This window comes from Lactuca virosa, chromosome 4 (genome assembly GCF_052849685.1).
Source record: "Lactuca virosa cultivar CGN04683 chromosome 4, Lactuca_virosa_CGN04683_v6, whole genome shotgun sequence".
Classification (NCBI taxonomy): Eukaryota; Viridiplantae; Streptophyta; class Magnoliopsida; order Asterales; family Asteraceae; genus Lactuca; species Lactuca virosa.
This window is the reverse complement of record NC_136429.1, coordinates 46,819,614-46,838,112: the sequence shown is the minus strand read 5'-3', so window position 1 is coordinate 46,838,112 and position 18,499 is coordinate 46,819,614. Positions and strand designations below refer to the sequence as shown.

General features: G+C 33.5%; 1 pseudogene across 1 annotated transcript; it reads right to left on the bottom strand.

Moving 5' to 3' along the window:
* Window positions 1–1,858: 1,858 nt before the first annotated feature.
* Window positions 1,859–18,191, bottom strand: LOC145109724 (coniferyl alcohol acyltransferase-like; annotated as a pseudogene). The gene is made up of 3 exons (XR_013709173.1): window positions 17,732–18,191; window positions 2,387–2,942; window positions 1,859–2,202 (listed from the first exon to the last, which is right to left on the bottom strand). The product of XR_013709173.1 is annotated as a coniferyl alcohol acyltransferase-like (transcript).
* Window positions 18,192–18,499: the final 308 nt, after the last annotated feature.

The window sequence follows — 18,499 nt, the reverse complement described above, 5'->3', positions numbered from 1 at the left end:
TCAGAGGTCGGGAGTTCAATTCCTACAAAACCCAATTTGGGTGCCTCTTAAACTTGTGCCACATGTGAGGAAATTTTCCCTGGAAACCCCTATGGGGGCTGGGTTTGCCCTGTAAAGGAGCTCGAACCCGGGATGCTCGTTGAAATATGCGAATAGGCTTCCGTTTAATCATTTGCTGTTTCCAAAAAAAAAGATAGAAATCTGTGTTTATTATTAAAGGGTTGAATCACCTCCACAAATCTTACTTCTCAATTTCAAGTTTCAAGTTTCAATCATGTCATATCAACTTGTTTTTTGTTTTTGTTTTTTTGTTTTATTTTTGTTTTTTGTTTTACATATATGTTTTAAATTCATAGATTAAGTGTGTGTTTAACGGTTTAAATGTTGAATTTGAAACAACACCCAGACCCATTGAAATTGAACCGTTTGTGATATTGTGGACTTTACCGCAACTGGAAGTGTGCAACAACGACACACACTCATCCATTTATTTGTCAAATAATTTGATATCTATCATTTTTTACATGTTTGATTTTTGCCAAATTAGTATTTGTCATCAATATAGGCTTTAGTTGGTTTGACCGGTCAAAAGCCTTGAATTTGAATCTTGTCAAATTTAAATTAAATTTTGTAGAATATAATTGTCTTAATGGATAAACAGAGATTACATAATGTTAAAAAGGGAACAACACCACTAGTATAATCCCCATAGTTACCCTTATGTTTGACCGAATTAAAAGGGGAACTACACCACATAGTATAATTACAATCCTCATAGTTACCTATACTTTGACCCAATTATAAGCCAAAGAAATAACATGGTCCACCAGTTTAGCTGTAAAAATACAGATCATATTGAAGAGTATATCATCCTTTGATTTCCAAATACTTCATAATAAGGATATAATTAAGAGTAGTTATTTTATATGGCCAATCTATTCTTAATAAAAGACTCCTAAAAACTGCCACGTGTCGCCATTATACACTAATACCTTGCCACGTGTTAATATTCCAGCGTTTTACTCACTGATTTTCCCGCCCAACAGCTAATTGTTGTATTCGACCTTCATACCCTATAAATCCGGAAAATCAGGCCATAAAATCAGACGATGATATTCACCCACGTTTCTTCCTCTCCATAAATCAAAATCAAATTTTAAATCCTTCCCAAAATTATGGCCTTAATTTGCGCACGATGATTCCTCTATAGTTGTAAAATGATGAGATAAATGGATTGATTTTTTTTTCTAAGCATACGTTGATTGAAACCTAATGGCTTTATTTTCTCGATCAATTGGTTAAGTAGGTTTAAATCCACAGAGGTTTGAAGAATCTTGATCCCTTCTCGACTTTTCATGTTGTTGTTTTGCTCTTGATTCATGCCTCTTTTCATTGATGTTATCAGTTACGATTTGTTTACAGTAAACACATAGGGCTGCTTTGATTTGATGAAAATGGACATAAATCGGACCAAGTTTACTCACCGTTTCTTTTCCTTACCAGCGTCGCACCCCACACGACTCACTACCGTCACATTATTGCTCAATGAAGACTTAATCCACCGTCTTTCTTCCCTCACTACCTCAGTCGTAACATCCTTTGTTCTTAGTCTTACAATGTTACATGTTTTGGTGTTTTTTACACTTTTATTTGATTTCTACAGGATAAAGGACAAAAGGCTTAAGGTAAAAGCCCTAGAAAATTTTCTCTCGCTTTACCCAATCAAGAAATTCATCGCACCCCAAGAATCAGTAAGAACTCAACCATGGCATCAGGAAGCAAGCTGAAAATAAAATAAAAACCAGGTTAGCACTTAACCACTTAACCACTTAGCCCTTTTGGTTTTCTTTTAGACAATACATCACCATCGAGCAAGAAATCAGGTTACATATCAATAGCTACAGCAAGAAATCAGGAAATCTTCTCTAAATTTGAATTGGATCAACAAATGGTTCATATCTTAATTGAAGCTCCTGTTTCACGCTTCTAATTTCCATCGCTTCTGTCCATGGTGTGAAACCTTTGTCCTGCTGACACCATCACTGACATCTCTTCACCGGCAAATGCCTTCGATATCAGTGGTTGTGGCCGTTTTTCTGCCACCCAATCTATCAGCTCCAGGAAATGCTCTTTGTTAGTTGCAGTCTGCAAGAACTCATGAACCTCCAAAGCAACATCAGCCAAAGACATCCCCCTTAACTCCTAACTTGTCAAAAAAACCGAGTCAAAATTAAAATATATAATAATATTCATAACTTAGTTGTAAAAGAATCATTGTAGTTGAAAAAATTCAAAACGAACATGATTTGCAAATTATAGATTTTTACGATTGAGAAATCAAGAACAAAAAGAATCCCTAGTGGTGACACATGTTTAAATTTATTACCTGTGCTTTTTTCGACCCATACGGCATTGATAAAACATTACCAAAGTAAGAAGCCATCAGTTTTTCTTTCTCTTCTCCACCCCCTCACTCAGCCTTCTCCTTCCATCGACTGGAACAGCCATGTTACACACTGCGTTGTGCTTCCCGGAGTCTTCCACGCTCAATGCAAATTTCTTCTACAAGAAGGAGGTAAATGCCTTTACCTTTGACCTCATGCATCCATTTTCACTTGCCAACAGTTGTAGCCTTTTAATTTGCTCACCTTCAACGTAGTATATGCGATTAACGAGTAAATGGTCTCCATCATCATCATTTTGGTCATTTACAGTCTTGGATGGGGGTAAAAAGGGTGCAAACACATTGTCAATAGATGACGAATAAATGGGTGGACGCCTCGGATTGAGATATGATCTTTCAAGTGAGGGAAACATAGACGGAGTTCCAGTACGAGTTATGTCTGCCCATGATGAGATAAACATGTCAGCCGAGTACCCATCCACTATCCTATGGTCAAAATGCACCCTATCACTATGCCTCCACATTTTAACTCAGTAACCTGTAATTATGATTTAGGCAATGCTGTTAGAATCTAGTTTGTATTAAAAAAATATTTTACAAGCCAATCTGAAAAAGGAAATACAACAGAGTTATTAATTTAAATGGTTAAATATATAAGGCTACATAATCATGTATTGTACAAGTTAATTGAATATCGAAATGTTTTCCACATTTTCTTATAAGATAATAATACACAAAAGGGAGAATTTCATCTAAAGCAACTACACTAGAAAAAAGTATTGAATCAAATTCCCAGTCGGAAAATCCATTACCTACCTTTGATTTAAAAAGTGTGATAAAAGGACGTGAGTAATTATTACCAACATCCTCAACAATATAGGCTATCTAGTATGGTAGAGGAAAGCACGTGTGACATTCGATGTGTCACCTCTACTCACGTGTGAACACCGCCCCAAATGAGTGTAGGTGTGTTGTGATGTGACGCTCTACGCGCGAAGACAACCAATGAGCAAGTAGCTTTGCAAACGACCAATAAGATTCTGTTAAATGTGACTCGGGCATTTGAAGCACTCTCATGGAGCATTTAGAGCATTCTCATTGAGCATTTGGAGCATTCTAATGGAGCATTTGGAGCACTTAGATCTCAATGGATCACTTGAGGTTCATGGAGCAAGTGACAAAGGAACGGATCATCTAAGATGGCTTTGGATTATCTGATAATGGAACAGATCAATTGACAAAGGAAAAAATCTTCCAAAAGGGGGTTTGGAGCAACTTGGAGTGGCTTGGAGCAAATTGGAGTGGCTTGGAGCAACTGGGAGCAACTTGGAGCAACATCGAGCAACATGGAACAACATGGAACATCATGTTGTGCCATGTAGAAGGAAGTTGCGCCATCCTTGGGGACGTTGTGCCAAATGATAGCATGATGCACCATCATGTCTGAAGTTGCGCCAAGGTAATGTTGAGCCAAGGAGATGTTGAGCCATGAGGTGATGTTGCTCCATCAAGAAGGGAAGTTGCGTTATGAGGAGATGTTGCGCCATCATGGACCATCTTGGTACATGATGCACTATCTTGATTCCTTTGTTGTTCCATATTGATCCATGTATACTTAGAAGATGATTGCTCAATAAATACACCATGTTGTGCCACCGTGATGTATGTTTGGCCATTAGTGATCATGATGCTCCACCTCTGCATCATGTTGCTCCATTATGGTCAAGGTGGTCCATCATGTGTGTTGTTGATGCTCATGGGTTGTATGACATGAAAAAATGTATTAGAAGATGTTGCATGGCAGATTGTGATTGGTTGACACCATTCATGGGTGTAACACCTGTTATGTCAAGGTAAATTCTTAGCCATTTATTTTCTTGTATTTCGACTTAAGACCCTAGTATGTTGGGCATACATAAGGTACGTCGGGTGTGTTGCACTTTGAAGAAGAAGCCTTGTAGAAATTAACCCTTGTGCGTGTTTTGGTGTGTGTGTTGCACTTTGAAGGATAAGCCTTGTAGAGGAGTATTAATCAAGTGGAAGCATGTAGATCCAGAGGTTATTCACTCTTTTCCAGCTTATTTTATTGGAGGTATAAAGCTTCTATCTTGATGACTCTATGTGTTAGATCTGGTCTAGGGCTTGTTTTGAAACATATTATGGTCCCTTGAGTCATCCTTGTGAGTATGAGCTACTCAAGGAGCTTAGAATGTTAGATTCTAGCATTTCTGATGTTGTTAGTGCATAAAAATGTCATCTTGGTGGGTTATGATGAACCATGCAAAGGTTGGTGTTCATTCAATGTGGGATAAAGTGTTTAGGTTGGGTTTTGGAACTTATTAAGCCATGAAAAAGCATATAGATTGCAGCTTTATGGCTTAATACGTTTTATTGGACTTAGATCTGAAGTTGGATGTTGGGTCTTAAAGCATTAAGACCTTAATAGAAAGATTAGGTCATTGATGTGTACGTCGGGTGTAAGTCTAAGTACGTTGCATGTACTGCGTCTTGGCCCCGTAAGCTTCTCCTTTTGAATCTGTAGTATGCGGGGCGTAGGAAAAAGTACATTAGCCGTACTCTCTCAGAACACCCATTTTGGGCTTTTTGTTTTTGGGCTACCTTTGGCTTTAGGGTTTTGGGCCCTTAGTGGCCATGAGTCCTTCTGATTTGGGCCTTTATGGATTGGGCCCATATAAGCCCTTGAGTATCTTTTGGACTTTGGGCTGGTTTGGGTTTGGACCTCTATATGTTAGGCCCAATAAGAGAAGGGTAAAACAGTCTTTTACCCTTAGGAGTCGGGATTAAGGATTTGGACTCCTAGTTTGTGTTAATGACCTAATTTCTAATTAGGGTTATATTATTTGTGATTTGGTGTGGGGATTTTCGATTCAGCAACCCGAGTGTGATTTTTTTTATCTTCAGACTGAGGTGAGTTCCTTCACTGTACTCGTGGGTCGAAGGCACCAATGCCGGCCCATTGGATTATGTTTTTAGGATGATCTTTGACTTTGTGACACTTACTGTTATGTCTGTGTGTGCTTGTTGTCTTTATGACTCTTGCTGATATGAATGTATGCTAGTTGTATAGGGTGAAATAGACTCGATACAAGTTGAAAGAGATCGAAGGGGGTGAAATATACCTAGTACCGATTGAAAGAGACCGAAGGGGGTGAAATAGATCATTTACCAGTTGAAAGATACCGAAGGAGGTGAAATATACCCAATATCGGTTGAAGGAGACTGAAGGGGGTGAAATAGACCCAGTTATGTATTGTCTGTTATGTATGTATGGTATGGGGTATTTTGAGGAAGCTCACTAAGATTTGTGCTTATGGTTTTCAGTTTATGTTTCAGGTACTTCCAACTCGAAAGGGAAGGGCCCAGCCTGATCGCACCGCATCCGCCCATGTTTTTCCTCATTTTGTGATTTTAGGATTTTGTACTCTAATGACTTTTCACTATGTCATACTTTTTCCACAAATTTTTTGTACAACAACAGCTACCATTCCAGTATTGGTAGACCTCCCTCTGAATTGATTTACGGAAGGAAGTGTCGAACGCCCATATGTTGGGGGAAAATCGGCCATCGAGTTATGGGGAGCACTGATGTTGTGATCAAACCCACCAAACTCATCCAACAAGTACGCGAAAGGTTGAAGACTGCCCAGAGTTGGCAGAAGAGTTATGCAGATCGACGAAGATTGAATCTTGAGTTCCTAGTAGGAGACCTAGTATTACTTAAGGTTTCACCTTAGAAAGGTGTTATTAGGTTCCGGAAGAGGGGCAAGCTAGGCCATAGGTATATTGGACCCTTTCGAGTCATTGCTCGAGTGGGCAAGGTTATCTATCGTTTGGATCTACCAGAAGAGTTAATTCAGATCCATAACACCTTCTACATCTCCTAATTAAGAAAGTGCATTACGGGTGAATCCGTAATTGTATCATCGGAAGACATTTGCGTAGACGAGCGTCTGAACTATGTGGAGAAGCCGGTGACGATCTTGGATAAGAAAACAAAGACCTTGCGTAATATGGTAATCAACTTAGTAAAGGTTCAGTGGCAACACCGAAAAGGATTAGAATGGTCATGGGAGCCAGAAGAAGAGATAACGAGCAACTACCCAAAGTTATTTAGTTAGATTTTGGGGACAAAATCCTTATAAGTGGGGGAGTGTTGTAACACCCGATTTTATCGTTTTTATAAATATTCACGACTAACAGAAATTCAAATTTTAGATATATAACTCGTTATCCTTAGTAATATAAACAAAAGTCGTAGTTCTCGTTAAAGCGAATTTGTGCGTATACAGAACGTCCAAATCTGACTTCAAGAGAGGAAGTTATGATTTTCTAAGTTTCAGCGCAGTAGTGTGCACACATATATCAACTTTTAGAAAGGTAGATTATTAGGCACAATAATCTAAACGATAATCGAACATCTCGTTCAAAGGAGTCTGTCGATGTAAAGAACATCGAGAACGGAGTCCGTATATAGGAGTTTTGCTTTCTGCAGTGATCTCTAACAGGCTAAGCCTATCAAAAATATAATTTTTTTATAGATTGAGAATTAGCTATTGAAGTCTACAGGAAATTTGTAGATCTTGTCAAGAGCTTTCCGTCAATATAAAGAACGTCGAAAACGGAGCTTGTATGAAGAAGTTATGCAATTTTAAAAATCTAGAAAATTGGGTGCGAGCAATGCGCGACGCGCGGTAATGACATGGCGGCACCAGAGGGCGCCATGTGGCAAGCCGACTCTTCCTTTCCACCAAGAGGCACGATTATGTGACACAATACGGGCGTGACACGTGGCACCACGAGAGTGTGACACGGTTCACCTTCTAGAACGATGAGGTGGGCAAACCGGTGAGCGACATGTGGCTAGCAAGCGCAAGAGCCAGCACAACCCTGGTGTGTGGCGCGCCTCCAGGATGTGCGCGGCACGCTTCCTGCTGCAGTATATGTATCCCTCATTTTCACTTCATTTACTCACCCATTCATCCAATTTCCCTCTAGCCTTCATTGAGTTTGACTTTTGGGCTTTTCTTGAGAGTGTTTAGTAAAGTTTTGAGGGTTCGAGGTGTTCGGAAAGTAGAACTTTCGGTCTCGCAGTACGGTCCGCTTAATCTCCCGGTTTTCACTTTAATCTCGATAAGTTAAGCTACACTCTCCCATTTTCAGTGTAACTTATATTTGTAGTAATGCGTCGTTGTTATGGACCTATAAATAAGATCAATCAGTAATTGCAATTCAAAATGTTGATTAATCTACTTACGGGAGAGGTGTCTAGAATGGTCACGTTTGGTTGGTTATTGGATTTCAGAAAAGCTATATGCCAAAATGATCCTGGCTCTCAACGGTCCTGCCTGGCTGACCCCATCTGATAGAGCTATCAGTATTCCTTAGGATTAGTTATAGATCTAGCCTTATTTACTAGACTCTCTTAGAATCTTATAAGTTACAGTACTATAGGTTAATACTTAATAGGCTCGTTGCATGTCAGTAGGATCGTCCGGTTTGTTATCGATCTTCGAAGTAACCGTTCAAGTGAGTTCTTATCACTATATTGTATACTCCAGTATGTATCCTCTGTATGTTAGGATATAGGTACCCTACACTAGGATAGTTAGTTGCATGTTATATCGAATGTTGCTATATGTATGTTGATATGTGTGTGGAGTTGAGGGCACACCAACCCTATGCTGAAGGCCAATAGACTCCGACAGACTAGCTTTATGCTAATGAATCGTAAGCACGGGCTGAGTACCTCACATACACTAACTAACTGAAACCAAACAGAATTGCTTAAAAACCGAACCGAACTGAATTATATAAAGACGGATAACTACGGTTTGGTTCACGGGTAACCGTTAAATAGAAAAATTCAGAATCAGTAGAAAACTAAATATAAACCAATTATACATTAAAAAAATTGTTCAACTAGCGAGTAAAGTAAACATGAAGTTCGATCTGTCGATTATGAATTTTGTGTGGGTCATTAGGCCCTATCATATTTACCAGCTAACTATCAATTTGAATTTTTTTGAAAAGCTGATAAGGTCTATATATTTACATATATATATATATATATATATATATATATATATATACACACGGTTATGGTATCTGCGAATATCTAAATATCCAAACAAAAACCGACTTATGCTACTCAATTTTTTTCGGTTTGGCTTGCTTTTGCGCACCCCGAGTTCAAAAGGAAGATAAACACTCTTTCTCTCTCTCTCTCTCTATATATATATATATATATATATATATATATATATATATATATATATATATATATATATATATATATATATATTCACACAATAGATAAATGTTTACAAATGAACCTAAGTCTCTCTTTCTATATATATATATATATATATATATATATATATATATATATATATATATATATATATATATATATAAAGAAAGACTTAGGTTCATTTGTAAACATTTATCTATTGTGTGAATGTATAACTAATTTTAGACCAATCAATAGATAGTGACATTCTAGAAAATTAATTAATTAATTACTCAAACTAATAAGTCTATATTTATGGAATGAAACCTCGTGTCTGCTTCTTGCTCTTTATCTCTACCCTTAATCTCCGTCGTCTTCACAACCATTTTGTATCTCGCTTTGCTCGTCACTGTTGTCCATATTCCAGATCGAAGACTCCTACTTTCATCCCTCTTCTTTTTCCCACAAATCGGTAATTGTTGGCGTTAAGTGTATATTTCGAGCTACACATCTTCTGTAAGGGGGCAGACCGAAGAAGACGAGATCGGTGGAGATTCCTTCAATGGTAAAAAAAATACTTTATACATCCATATAGTCTCGATTAATGGTCGTTCTTGTTTATGAGAGTTTCCCCCAACTTAAAAGGCCGTCGATTTTTTATGCTCTCACCTCCAAAGTTTTTATCTCTCGAAAAGCCCTTGCCCAACTAATTTTATCGAATTTTGTTATGCATTTTTATTGTGAAGCAAGTTTTTTGGTTCTCTTCTAGGTGCAATTCGAGTTAGGTTTAATTCCATTTATGGTATAATGTTTTTGTTGTTTAACAAATTTTGGGGTTTAATTCAATTATGGGTTTAACGTTTTTGTCATTTAATTTGATTTAGGGCTCAACTTTTTGTTGTTTAATGAGGAGGCATGGTGTTATGATACAGAGGATAGTAAGATACATAATTGAAGGCCCATGTCTACTTAATTGGGGAGCGAATCTATACTTTTGCATCTACTAAATCTGAGGTTGCTGATACTTGCTTTTGACTTGGTTATTGTGTTCCTTGGTCATGATAAGTTTATTTAAAGTGTCAATGGAATGAGAATGGCTTTTCTAATAAACCGCGGAATAAGATACCTTCCAATTCAATAAAAGCTCTCAAGAAATTCATCAAAAAATTCCTCCAATGACTAATCATCCTATCACCAATGTTATGTAACAGGTATGTGTTGCTTCTTTCTATTCAAAAAAAATTATTCTTTGTCATATGTTTCCTTCATTGTTACATATGAATCAATGGAACACGTTTGTTTAATAAAACGCCTAAATGAAATCCATTTTTATTTTCCAAGTTTGAAAATCTTATTACTTAGGCTTATTACTTTGCCAACATGAATTCTTTATGATGTGTTACAACAATTCAATATGCTATATTTTTGTTGCATGAATGTAACAAAGATACTTTCTGTTAACAAGTTATGAACAAAGATAACATCTACCAACAAGTTATGAATCTATACTAAGTTATGAATCTGTACCACCTAAATGATCCAAAACTTCACTTTATGTCACACACTGCAAGAACAATACAACATATGCATGTTTGTATTAACAATGTTATGTTATTCTTTAAGAATTTATTTTATTTCTTTCATGTATTATTCTTAAGAATGTATTTTATTTTTTTCAAAAATGTTATTCTACAAGAATTTTAGTTATCTAATAATATGTAATTCCTTATTCTTTATGAATGTCATTTATTTTTTCAAGATTGTAACTATTATTCTTAAAAAATATAATATATGAACTAGTACTTATGACATTACTCAAGAATAAGAATCATAAGAATGAAGACGATCAAAACAATTTTCAATAAAAACTTATTCTTCAAGAATAAGAATAATTTAGAATGGAAACCCAATTATATTACTGGGAACATCCAAAGCAATCTCCAATAAAAAATATATATATATATTTTAAAAAAACGAGAATGATAAGAATGGAAATTAAATTCTACAAACGTATAAAAAAAGTTAATTTGTATTTCTAAATTTTATTATTATTATTAATTAATTTTATTTAATTTCCAAAAATACATGTAATTTTCATTTCTCTCTCTTAATAAAATGTCATATTTGTCTTTATAACTAATTAAGTGTAGTTATATAGTAAATGTTAGTTGATGTTATTACCATGTATCCTAAGATCATATCCCTTCATTTATTTTAATCTAATGGCTAGAATTTGGTCACACATTCACACAATACTTGTGATTCACATTTGATCCTAGACTTATATATATATATATATATATATATATATATATATATATATATATATATATAGAGAGAGAGAGAGAGATCTTATAGAGGATGTTATTCAAATGAATATGGTTGAAGATAAATCATATATCTTGAACCATATTCATTGGAAACCCTCCAACCTTTCACCTTATGCTACTTAATGATTATTTTATTGAAATGTTTTTGTGTATAAAAGAAGCATTTGGCCGTCTTTTGTTTTTTTTTTTAATTTTTTTTTAATTTTCGTTATCTATATTGTATGAAAATGAAGTAGTTTGAAATATGTTTGTTTTCTTTTTTCTTTTATTATTTTGGTTAAATTCCATTTAAAGTTTATTGTCTATATGAGCCAATCCAAAAGTTTTTGATATTTAGAGATAATGAATAATTGTGTCAAGGTTGTATATTATTGGCAAAAAAAAGTGTTGTCAATTTTAATATGTGTTGTCAATTTTAATATGTGAAAGTGTGTTGTCAGTTATAGGTGAAGGTTGAATATTTAAAGATAAAAGAAAAGTGTTGTAGATTTTGATGTTTTTGAATTGTGGTATGAATATAAATGTGTTTGAAGTGTGTTTTTGAAAGAAAAATGAGATATAGTATTGACTTTTAATGGGTTATGTTCATATTGATGAAATAAATACAATACATAACATGGAAAAAATATATAAATTTTATATGTTTGAATTGTTTTTCAAACAAAGAAATAAGATAACAAGTACAAAATTTTGCAATAAAAACTATATTTTATTGTTATTCTTCACATTGATGATCAAAAATTGTGTTGCGATGAAAAGAACAATATGTTGACTACATTATTAGTTGGTGTAAATTAATTCAAAATGTGATTATTATAATACCCTTAAAACATTCTTATATTTTTTAAGAATCGTGGTTTAAAAAGTTTCCACATATTTAAGGTATTTCAAAAATCCTGGATTTCAAAGGCCATAAAAATATATTTTAAGCCCTTTTGAATTTAATATCTTATATTTATTTATCCATTTATGTGTAAATGGTGTCATGCATTGCATATGTACATTTGTAAGGTAATATCATTTATTATGATTTGATTCAACTGTCCTTTTTTTTTCCTAAAAGATATTATAATTAAATACAATACAATACAAACAACAATTATTATTTAAAGGCAAATCAACACTTTTATGAAAATTAGTTATCATCATTTGAATTCCATTCTTGGATAAAAAAACATTATTGTTTTTTCACTGTGTATTTGTTATTGTAATTTAATACACATAAATGTTATTAACTTTTTGAACACGAAATCATATATGTACAAAACATAGTTTTTATGAAAATTGATTATCATCATCTGAATTTCATTCTTGGATAAAAACATTATTGTTTTTTTTTTTCAATTTGTGTGTTATTATAATTTAATACATATAAATGTTATTAACTTTTTTGAACACAAAACCTTATACATACATAACTTAGGTTTTTAATAAATGGTTTTAAGGTTTTTCTTACATAATATTTAGTCTATATATTATATGATTATATTATTCGTTTAATTTACTAAACATAATTTTAATATATTAATCTTATTTATTTAATACTCATAAGTATCAATTAAGTGTTACGAATAAAAAACCTCATTGGTTGTAGTGATTTCTTTATAAATAACATTTAATTAGAATTTGGAAAGTTTGAATATTAAAATAGAATTTCAATGCAATTAATAACTTTTTATTACATCAATGTGGCTAAAGATATATATTTCAGTTACTCTTACCAACACTAACTTAAATAATCACCATTTATATAATAACCTACGCCCTTATACAATTTGTCTTATATAAATAATACACATAGAATATGGACACGCATAATTAATTTTTGAAACATGCGCAATGCGCATGTATTTGCCTAGTATATATAGGTTAGAGACATGTGTATTACACGGATTGACAACTTAGAAAATCAAACTACATTGCTAAAATATGAAAAAAATACAATACTAAAATATGACGAAATATAAAAAAAGTATATGAATGAATATGAAAGAATATGAAAGTAATATGATGAATATATATGAAATATGGATTTTATAATCTTCATTTGTTTCTATTCAAAAGTTATACTTTTAATGTAGAACAATAGTGTACTTTAATAAATGTATAAACAAAAAACCACATATACACGGAGAAATAGCAAGACTTTAAAAGTATAGTGTTAAAATAGTAAAATGTAACATCCAGAATTTCAGGTATAGTTCTTTAACCTTGCGACTTTGTAGTTTTGGGATTTTTTTTCCATGACCATGACATGGTGGCATCCTAGCCACGACGTGGTGGTGGCTGGAGCTCAAAACCCTAGATTTCGGGCCATGGCCCTCTTTAAAAGAAGTGATGACTAGAGTTTTATCCATCCTCAACCCAGGGGCGGAACCAGGAATATTCATAAGGGGTAGCCCATATTTTTTCTTTCGCCCCTACAAGGAACTGAACTTCAGAAAGAACATCTGATAAATTAAAAAGACTTTCTTTGATAAAATGTCACTACAGCATTTATGCAAACACCTTGTGCGCATATCAATGCTTTTACTAGTATTTAATTATGTAATTTTGTATGAAAGGGGAAAAGAAAGAAAGAGCACCATATACCAACATTACATATAGATTGTATGACTGATGCGTACCTTATTTATGAGTTTTCACTGTCTCATTTGTGTACCTTATTTATGAGTTTTCACTGTCTCATTTGTGAACCTATTAGCATCGTGAGTTTCGGATCATACTGGTAAGTGGCTATCAACCAACCTCCCCTACGTCTGGTGAGAATAGCCACCATAACCTACTAAAACCACCACTGATTCGCTGCACTATACTCACACCTGCAAATCGAAAAAAAAAGATAAATCTTCGTTCTCTATGTGAATCCCATCAAACCCACGCACCCTTCTCCATCTCGCTCATCAAACCTGCAAGTCGATTAAAGGGAAATAGGTTGAACCTCGTGTTCTTTTGTGCGATTGAAGGGAAAACGAGAGAGACAGCCGATGAAATTTGAATCAGAACAGAAAGAAGACAGATGAGAAATTAATCGATTGCAAGAGAAGGAAGGGGGGCTTGAAGAATAAAACAGCAAAAGTGTGCATATCTCGAATGATTTTGAGGGGTATCCCGGGCTACCCCGGGATCCAATGTGGATCCGCCAGTGCCTCAACCTCCATCACTTCCAAGTTCCTTGAACCATACCCTAATCCCTTATCTTCCATTTCTAAGTTCTTTGTTAGTATTCGTGGTTATTTGAAGGAAGGAAGAAGAGTAGTGGTGTAAATAGATCAGAAAGTTAACATCATTCTATACTCCTTGTGTATATTTCTAGAATTTTGTAAGTCTACAAGCTCTTACCTTTTGTTCATTCTTCTTAGATCTAAGCTTTGTAGCATGTTTCTTCCTATTTGTGTTGGTTTGAATGGTTGGATCCAATAAAGTTGACAACTTTATTGATCCATGAGGTCCCAAGGAGGTTCTATGCTCCAGATCTGAAGTTTTATGTACTTTTTGTTTCAAACATGGGGTTTTGACCCAATTTCTCTTTTTTAGACATAATTTGAGTACATGACATGCATGAGAAGTGCATGTCCATAAAGTAAGGATTTTTATGATGTTCATGAGTGTAAGGAAGCTTTCTAGAAAGTTTAAGTATGGGTCTTAAGAGATTAAGGGCTTAATCCATTAAGTTTTTTAGTTTAAATTCCACGACGTGGTGGCGGGACTCATCACGACTGTTTTGTCGTGTGACAGCCACGACATGGCCAACAGTTGGCATGATGTGGTGACCTCCTGATTTGAATTTGACCATTGGCCATTGACTTTTAACCTTGTTGACTTTTAGTCAAAATGCTAGTTTGGTTGGTAGACTAAGGCTTAAACTTCTGTGATTCATTAGGTGGTGTGTATTACCAGCTTCCCATGTTTGTGAGTTGTGATTTAGTCTACTCTGATTATCAAGGTTAGTCTTCTCATTATATTATGTAGAATGCTAGACTGTCTTTGCGACTCATATATGTATGTTGGGCGGTGCTCGTTATGTATGTTGGGAAGGGCCCGTCATGTATGTTGGTTGCGACCCATATTGGTATGTGGTATCTGGGGAGCTTTGTGCTTACAATTTGATGTTTAAAATATTTCAGGTACTTCTAGTAGCAAAGGGAATGACCCGACATGATTGCATTACATCCTGTAGAGATTTCATACTTTTGTTTGTGATACTCTGATGTTGTTTTTGAAACTATCTAGGGAAAATGACATAAATGCCCTACAAAGTTTCTAGGGTTGGTCGATTCAATCCCTAAAGTTTTTGTCGGGCTTTATAGGTCCCTAAACTAGAATACAACCTGCTCTTTTAGTCCCTGTCAACCTGTAATAGTCGGTTGACCATTTAGACCAGAAAAACTTATATTGTACCCTATAAAACCAAAAAAATAAGTTCGGGGACTGAATCGACCAAACGTCGAAACACAAGACATTTGAGCGTCTTAGTGGTCCTTAATGCTTAGTTGATGAAAAAGCTTTACTCCGTTAACTCCGATAACCCTGATTGCACATGAAGAACAGATAGGAACTTACAAAGGGGAAGTTGGCAGAGAAGGGGAAGTTGTACAGCAATGGGCGTCTAGGACGAAGGTTATCTGTATATTTTAAGTTGTTTATTCATTTATTATTATTATCATTATTTTAAGACAATGAACCTCATCCAAAAGCAAAACTTAAAAAAGAAATAAAAAAAAATTGGAAAAGCCACGTCTCAGAATGATAGTATTAGATAAGAAAGTTAACATGTCCATTCTTTATCGATTCTCAAACATTTGGATTTCTTTATTAGATTAATACTAGATTAATAGATATTCAGATTCTAGTCGGTTATGGAGATTACCATGCATGCCTAGAGGCCATAAATGAGAATAAGAGGGGACTTTGGAATGCCGATCCCAATTCCCAAAACATTTTTGTCATGTTTGTTTGTGTTTACTTTAGATATGATAATTTTATAAACATATATTAAGAAGATGTTTGATTAGTATATAAAAGCACAAACAAAGTGTAAATGTAACCTACTTTCATTTGAATTCTTTATAAACGTATTATTTTTTCCGTCAAAGTCGCAAGAAGTTCAAGAACAATAAGGTAACTTCAAATCTTTAACGGTTTCTCCAACATTTTATGGCTCAAACCCCTACTCATGTCTTGTGTCCCTAACTAAAAGAAAAAATGCATTGGTTTCAATATGGTATTTGTTGATGCAATTGGCAAGATAATCCCCGAACTTATTTTTTTGATTTTACAAGGGTACAATGTAAGTTTTTTAGGTCTAAATGGTCACTGTCACATGGTGAACCGACTATTACAGGTTGACAGGGACTAAAAGAGCAGGTCGTATCCTAATTTAGGGATCCATAAAGCCCGGCAAAAACTTTAGGGACTGAATCGACCAACCCTAACTATATTAACAGTTTTAGAAAATAATATTCAAATATTTAATAATTTTGGGACGTTATATAAAAGTTTGGAAGTAGAATATTGAAATAACTGTTTTTTTTTTTTTTTTATTTTGTTCATAAGTAGAATGGTTTATTACAAATATTTAATTAGGAAAAGATTCGATAGTTAACAATGAAGACTAAGGAACAAATATTTTTCATATAATATATAATGGATATTACAAATACATAACTATATTAACAGTTTTAGAAAATAATATTCAAAATGAAAAAAAAAACATAAATTTACAAATATTTTTTTGTATACAACATTTGATGTTCTATTCATAAGTTTGTCTTCTCAATCTAAAATTAAAAGTTTTAAGTCCTCTACTTTTAACTCTAGATGTTTCAACATAGAATTGTCCATGTGTGGAAACTAGTTGTTTAAAAAGCAAACCAATTTTCGATAGAGATTGCCATTACATTTTATTTATTGTCATCGCAAAATATATATAAGGTGCAAACTATCTTCTTTAAATACATAAATACATACTTATACAAAAGAAATATGATAATTTTTTGATTTATTAAGTATAACAGATAATAGATTTTGAGCTCCTTAGTTATATGGATCGACATTAATTAAATTGATATACCCCCAAACTTTCCTAATATGAAGGGATTGTCTGATTTCTCCACCTTATTATCATTTAAAGCATTTAATCAATTTGAATTTAAATAACCATTATAAAAGAATAAGTGGAATTTGAATAACCTTTATATTTATATAGTCAAATTTATTAAATAAATAATTTATTTAAATTGCATATATTTTTTTGAATTTTATATATAACTTATGAAAATTAAAAACTCATAAAAATTAAAACCTAAAATTATAAGTATTTCATAGTCATAGTTCAGTTTCTTAAGTATCCAAAAGTAAAGAATTTTCATGATAAAAAAACATATAATTATAATTCTGGTCACATTTTAATTTCTAGTGCATATCTAAAAATAAAAATAATCATATGATAAAAGAAAAAAACATATAATTATAATTATGGTCACATTTTATTTGAACACATGTTCATTTCATTTCCAAGTTAATTCCAATATCGTTTGCATCGAGTTTCCATTTTTTTTTTAATTAAAGTTACAAATATATGGTTAAAGACTTTGGATAAAATAGTTCTTGACCAGGAAGTCGTTTGTTGGATTATTGTCTCTAATGTAGTACTATTATTTTATGTAATCAAACTCGTTCATGTGTCACCGAACCTTCCTATTAACCGTCTATAGACTTTCTTTTGATTCAATAATAAAACATTACCTGAATAGCTAACGCTGCACGTGATTTCTTTGGCATTAGTCTACCCTCAATGATCTCATTAGGATTGTAAAAATTGAGTTCCTTGAGCTGCAAGTCTGCAGTAGTTGTGATAAAGTCAACGCCTTGATAGTTGCAGTGAATTTGATTCTCTCCGACGGCTTGATTCCATATGATATCGCCGGCGAGGGGGTAGTAGACTGCAAGAAATCGAGATAAGGAAGCTTTGAGGGTGCTTAATACGGTGGAGAAACTTTCATTAGATGTTTTCTTGAAGCAGAAGAAAAAACCAATGTCAAACGGTGGGACAAGCAAGTCTAGATTCGTAAATGGTAACCAATGATCATTCCATGGTTCTTCTACACCCACAACTACATTATCAATCACCTCAACTGTGAAACACATACCACTACTACTCATGAATGGTGAGTAAAAATGTAAGATGGAATGATGGAAAGAGAAAGAGATGTTGGACCAATGCATTAACAAGACAACAAATATATATATATATATATATATATATATATATATATATATATATATATATATATATATATATATATATATATATATATATATATATATATATATATATATATATATATATATATATATATATATATAGAGTCTTAAAAATACTCAAACTTTAAATAAACTCAATCCATCACTTCATTCTTATTAAACCCTCTAATGATTAGTTTTCTATTATTTTTTTTCTTTATTTTAATAAAACAATATACATTATTTATAAAATTATTTTAATATTTTAAA